The following is a 6,387-nucleotide window of genomic DNA, read 5'->3' as shown; positions in this document are numbered from 1 at the left end:
GAATATATTTGTAATTATCATATTTATATATTTGAAATTATGCTACAGGATTATTATTACTTTTTAAGCAGTTTATTTATTTCTATTTTTTAAAAACTAATTTCTTGCAAATTGTTAGGTAATTTCCTATTAGGTTCCTCATTGTCTTCTTCCCATGTTTTTTTTAAAAAAATTTTTAATTCAACCTCAAGAGGCCAAAAGCACATTTCTATAATAACTAAAACAGATCCTTAACAGTTACAACCAAACACTGGGATTGTTTTCCTTTTCCTATGTTTTTTTTTTTTAAAGAATACAAGCCAGTTTGCTTAGGTTGAGCACCAAAAAACTGAGTGTATATTGGAGAGAAGGCAGACATCTCTACAGCTGATATCTCAAACAATCTGCAACTCACCAAAACAATCTAGATTGATAATTAGCACTACAGGAAAGAGGAAAAATATGTATTTTTGATTTTTGGGTGTACTGTCCCTTTACGCTCTTGGACAGCAGACTGCACCTGTGATCTGTTTGGCTAGCTTCAGGAAAATGACATGAAACATAATAACAACAAAACAACAAGTTTGTACAAACGCATTTTTGGGTAAGTTACAAGAATTCATGTATTTTTAGCTGCATGTTCCTCCTTCAGTGCTGAACTGGCAGAACACAGGAAGTTGAGTTCTCACCTCAGTGACTTTACTCGGCCCAAAAAACAGTCACATTGCTTGTCAGGATAATGATCTCAGCACTACACTTGAACACTGTAGGCTGTGCTGCAAAATTTGACCCGCCGTTGTTTGTCTTGTATGATCTCCTTCTTTGCACTGAGGTCAAAATCAGTCAGCTGCTTAAATGTGAAGAAGAAAGAATTTTTTTGGACCTCAAATCTATGTAAAAAAATATCTGCAGTATTTAATTTAGGGGAACTGAAATTGCATAAGTGTTTTAAAAAGAAAAAAGTATGAATTTAGAGAACAACATTTTGAACAGTCTTGCCACAGGATCTCAGAATCACTGCAACAAAAAAGAAAAAAATTATAATAATATTTTTTTTGAATGAAAGAAAAAAGAAAAATGGTAGATAAAGCATTACGTTTATACCATGTTTTGACCTCCTTCTTTTCACTGAGGTTAGAAAGGTCAACTGATTATATGTGAAGAAGAAAGAATTTTTTGTAACACAAATCTATATAAAAAATGTTTTTTAGAGGTGTGTTTGCAGTATTTAAATAAAAAAAGTAAAAAGTATGAATTAAAAAAGAACATTTTGAAGAGTCTTGCCACAGGAAACTAATTTCCGCTTGACAGGTTAATGTCTGCCTACTCATGTTTTTCTCATGCGTAAATTTCCCCACCTTTACTCTTATCATCCCTAAGATCAGCAATGTGCCGTAACTCGCTTGCGTGCTCAAAGTGTTGAAAGATCATATGGGTTCATCTGGTGTTTTGCTTTGATCACAGTCCTTTCGTCTTGGCTTTACAATGAGTGCCCCCACACAGAAACTAAGAACTTACTAATCATTTCTACAGTAAACTGGTGTTCATCATTTAATCTGTGATTGCTGTAACACGAGGCAGTGTATGATTTATCAATTGATTTGAAGCTGCATTTGCTAAAATTAGACAGTGACTTTAAATCTTCTAAACCTGAAAAGGTTGTTTAAAGCAAGCTATTTTGAAAGTCAAATAATGTTGATGTAGTTTATTTTTCAAGTTTTCATAAAAAAGACAATTTCAACTAGCATTTTTTGCAAGATTTTTGTTGAACACTTTATAATTTTGTGTTCGAGTCAGAGAAGATAGCGGCACAAATGATCATAAAATCAATTCTTTGACACAAAGTGTTTCCAAAATGAAAATCTGATCTAAAATGAATTCCTGATGGTTAAATCTCCGAAACAGTGACACTGTCTGTTACAACAGTTTATCTATAGTCACACGTGATTAAGATTTACATGGATTCTCCTTATAAAAAACAAATAAAGTCTGAAAGGCTTCCAGCTGAATTCTTGCTCAACCTTGACAAACTGCAACGTTGTTTGAAAGCCTAAAGCCTCGAGATTCTATCTGCTTCAAAAAAGCAACAAAAAAGCTAAATTTTCCAAAAAGTGAAAGAAAAAAAATCAAAACTGTAAAAAATAAAATCAATGAAATGACAAAGGTTAAGATAAAACTTTACATTTATACCATGTAAGTAATATTCAGTGTGACTCAGAGCATTGGTTCTCAACAAGAGGTCTGGGGACCCCCAGGGATCCCTGTGGGAGTTCCAGGGGTTCCCCAGAAACATGGAAAATAGCTTATTTTCAATATTAAATTCACTATAGAAGTGAGCTCAGTGTGAGTAAGAGCCACTAGAGTATTCTGATCAGATGTTTCACTTCCTCCATGGTTATCTCCTCAACTGTAGCTAACATTAAGGTTATTATAGTTAACTAAAGATAAAATACCAATTAAAACTAGCTAGGATTTTTTTTTCAAACTAAATTAAAATAAAAACAACATTTTGGGAAAAAACTCAAACAACACTAGCTAAAATAGAATATAAATACAAAAAAAATGTCCTCAGTTTTAGTCTTTGTCAATTTGGTCAAATGTGTGAATATGACAATTATGAGGAGGCGTTGGTGCATGTTTATTCAGACGGGAATTTCTCCATGACTGTGAGTCAGTTGCCATCACAAAGTGATGTATTAGTATTCCAATTCTGAACTCCTTAAATTTGTTGACAAATATCCCCATATGATAGTTAAAAAAAATGCAAAGATTAATAAAGAATAAAGAAAATTAACATTTTTAAAGAGTAAAAACAAAACTGAAATGAGTAAACTTACCTTGGAAACTAATTGAAACTAAGGTGAATTGAAAACAAAAATTATAAACTAAATAACAAATAAGAATGATTTAAAGAATAATAATAAAAACATAATGACTATGACAACCATAGAGTCCTGGTCTTTGTCATATTTAACAACCCAAATCTCTGAAGTCTGGGAGGAAACAGTTCGGTCCTGATACACTATAGCCCGAGACATGCAGACACGGCTGATTTTATTCAGAATATTGAATAGGAACTACTGGACTCCTGCAAAAATGTCTACGCTGGGACTTAGGGAGAATGATAAATGTTGGAGATGTGAGAAGGAAAGGGGCACACTGGTACATATGTTCTATGAATGTGAGATGGTGTACAACCTCTGGGTGGCTGTTATCCAATGTATCAATAAAGTACTCAAGAGGGGCCAGCTTTATGTATTCTGGGTATCTTGCTGAGGAAATCCAGCCTATCCACACAAAGGTGCATATGGGTGAAACTAGCTCTCGCAACAGTAAACAGGGTAGTCTTGAGACACTGGAAGTCAAAAGAAAAGATCACTTTTAAGGAATGGAGATATGAACTAACCAAGATAGCTTCTTTTGAACAACTTATTTATAAGATTAATAATAATTTAGATCTCTTCTTGAAAGTATGGGCTCCTTATTTGGAAATGATTGGAAAGTGATGATCATAATGGCTAATACCTGTACACTCCCCCATGTACCTTATATCCATGTAGGTCCAAGGAATAGACATGTCATGTAACATTGTTTTGTGATGAATTTAACTGTCAAGAATGGGCACCTTATTTATCTTTAATTTTTTTTTCTTTTCTTTTAAGTTTCTTTTATTCCTTCTTTTGCTTGTTATTGTCAAGTTTGTTTTATTTTTCTTAAAATGTTGACTTAATCTTGCCTGCAATGCTTATATTTACACACTAGTTGTGCATTTGCATTTGTAATTAAAAGTCAATAAAGAAGTTAAATAATAATAATAATTAAAAAAAAAAAAAATCTCTTTTTAGATGGAGGTCCCTGATGCAAAATCTTTTCAGATGGAGGTTAGGTGTCTGTACCAAAAATCTTAAGTGCCACTGATTAAGGCCAGTTCTGATTTTGGATAGAAAAGTGAAAAGTCCAACTGACTGTAATGAGAAACATCCAGAGCACATCATGAGGAGCTCATGAGGTCAGATGTTATCTCCTTTATCAAACAGTGCCCTCCTGTGGATGGCCTGTGTGTTACCTAGACTTTTAAAACATCATTAGAAACACATTTTGCATGTACACAATATTCTTAGTTTTGGAAAAGTAACACATATTAAAGGCCAGCAAATTTCAAGATCAGCATTGAAGAAGATATGTATAAACATGAATAATTTTCATAAGGATTACTAACAGGTCATATCTAATGATTACTAGCAGGTCATACCTGAAGTTAATTGTTGTTTTTCTTTCACATTCCTTGAAAGCTGCTTTGTGACTTATAGCTACAATAAAGACAGCAGAAATCAAAATGTTAGCATTTTTAAAAAGAAATGCTGAGGTAGTATGGGAATTTGTGTGCTGCTGTTGTCATATCGCTGTTGTGATAATGGGCTTTTATGTAGTGTGCCATAAATAGGTAGTGAAAATATATTGGAAAATATAATAGTCTTATGAAAATATACTGGATATTTTTACTAGACTGAAAAAACTTTTGATTTTAGATGTAAGTTTTATTTTGAAATAATATGAGCCATGCTATCAGCTCTGTAAAGCTGAACAGTGGTGCTTTGAGCAAAACGTTACTGTAATGTCACCATACTTACAGTGAACCCAGTTGCCAGAAATTTTTTTAGTGCTGTACGTGTCTGCCATCCGCTGATATGTTACATTTCTACATTATTATGCAGCAGATGCATTGAACCTTCATGTTTCAGCATCATTGTGGTTAATGTGTGGTTAGGTTTAAAAACCGCTTGGTTATGGTTGGGAAAAGATCATTATAGGTTTAACATACCAAGTTTTGGAGGCACAATCACATACTGGTTGTTGGCAGAAATGTACAACACTTTCTTCTGGCACTGGGCTGCACAGTACAGCTAGTACAGTACAGTGCTAATATGTTGAGCTTTAGCTAGTATAATGTTCACCTTCTTAGCTTTATAAGTCAGAATGCTACATTAACACAAAGTACAGCTGAGGTTGATGGGATTGTCATAGGTTTTGCAGGTTTTCGATTTACCCCTTGAAACCTGAGTAAATTGGCTTGATTTTTTTCAGAAACAGAAAATATATATATATCTATATACATATATATGTATATAATAAACTGGAGAATCAGCAACTACAAAAGAAAGTTAAAAAAACAAACCAGAAAATTACCTAAGAAAATAAAAGGAAAGCAAAAGAAAAAAAAACTTACACTGCATTTACCTGAAAAAGTACTTCAGAAATAATAAAAATTCTATGACATCATTTAAAATACATAATTATGATAATACAAACAGTTGTATGGACATTTTTACCTAGCTTTTTTCTTTTTTCTTGCAATTTGCGGGAAATTTCTTGCCTTTTTTCCCCCCATGTTTTCAAAAGACACTTGTTAAAAGTGTCTGCACCTAGTTTTAAAAATATGTTGATCCAGGCTTCAAAGGGTTAAAAACAGAAGTATGGGACACATGTCAATTTTGACCTGATGATGGCGCTAGATGAAAAGTCATAAGATAGTCAAACTTATCACTGTTGTGTCACCTTTTTTTTATTCTTCTTATTTTTCCTTTGTTTTGTGTCATTTAGCTTGTGAAAAGAGCATGTTCTGATTTGCCATTTAAAAAGGGGATTTTTGTACCCAAGAGAAAAAAGAGACCCTCAGGCAGTGTACTGACCAAATGACATTTGCACCAAGCAGTTTTAGCCTTTGAAAGGATGCCTAAAGCTTGATAGCACATTTTTAACACAAGATATTAGTCTGAAAATAATCTGAGTGAAGTGATTTAGGCTGCTTGGATGGATCAGTAAACTGTGGAGAGTGATTTAAATAATGATAAAAATGCATTGCTGTATTTTAAAGGGACAGTTCACCCTCCAAATCAAAAATGCCAGTTTTCCTCTAACCTGTGATGCTATTGATCAGTCTGGATAGTTTTGGTGTGAGTTGCTGATATCAGCTGTGGAGATGTTTGCCTTCTCTCCAGTATAATGGAACTAGATGGCACTCTGGTGCTCAAAGTGCCAAAAAAACATTTTTAAAACTCAACAGCAATGTCTCTTTCCAGAAATCATGACCCGGTTACTCGAGATAATCCACAGACCTTGTGAGCAGTTTTATGTAGATCTTTTTTTTTTTTCTACTGGGTGCTGTTCACTCGTTCTCAACTGTCAGACTACCTACTTTGAACAGGTGTCACAGATTTAAAAGGAAGTGTAGTGACCTCATGCCTTCAAATGTATTCATGGAGAGATGAGATGAAAATGAACTGGTTGTGTGTTTTATTTAGGAGCAGGGAGGCTTTGCGATGATGTTTTAGTCGTTCAGTTGATTCGGTCAACTGAAAAGTCATTATGTTGAATGACAACACCTCAAACACAAGCAAATGTATACTG

This window comes from Plectropomus leopardus, chromosome 20, assembly GCF_026936395.1.
Source record: "Plectropomus leopardus strain MGB_pleo_1.0 chromosome 20, ASM2693639v1, whole genome shotgun sequence".
Classification (NCBI taxonomy): Eukaryota; Metazoa; Chordata; class Actinopteri; order Perciformes; family Serranidae; genus Plectropomus; species Plectropomus leopardus.
The sequence above is the reverse complement of the archived record's forward strand: the minus strand, read 5'-3'. Positions refer to the sequence as shown.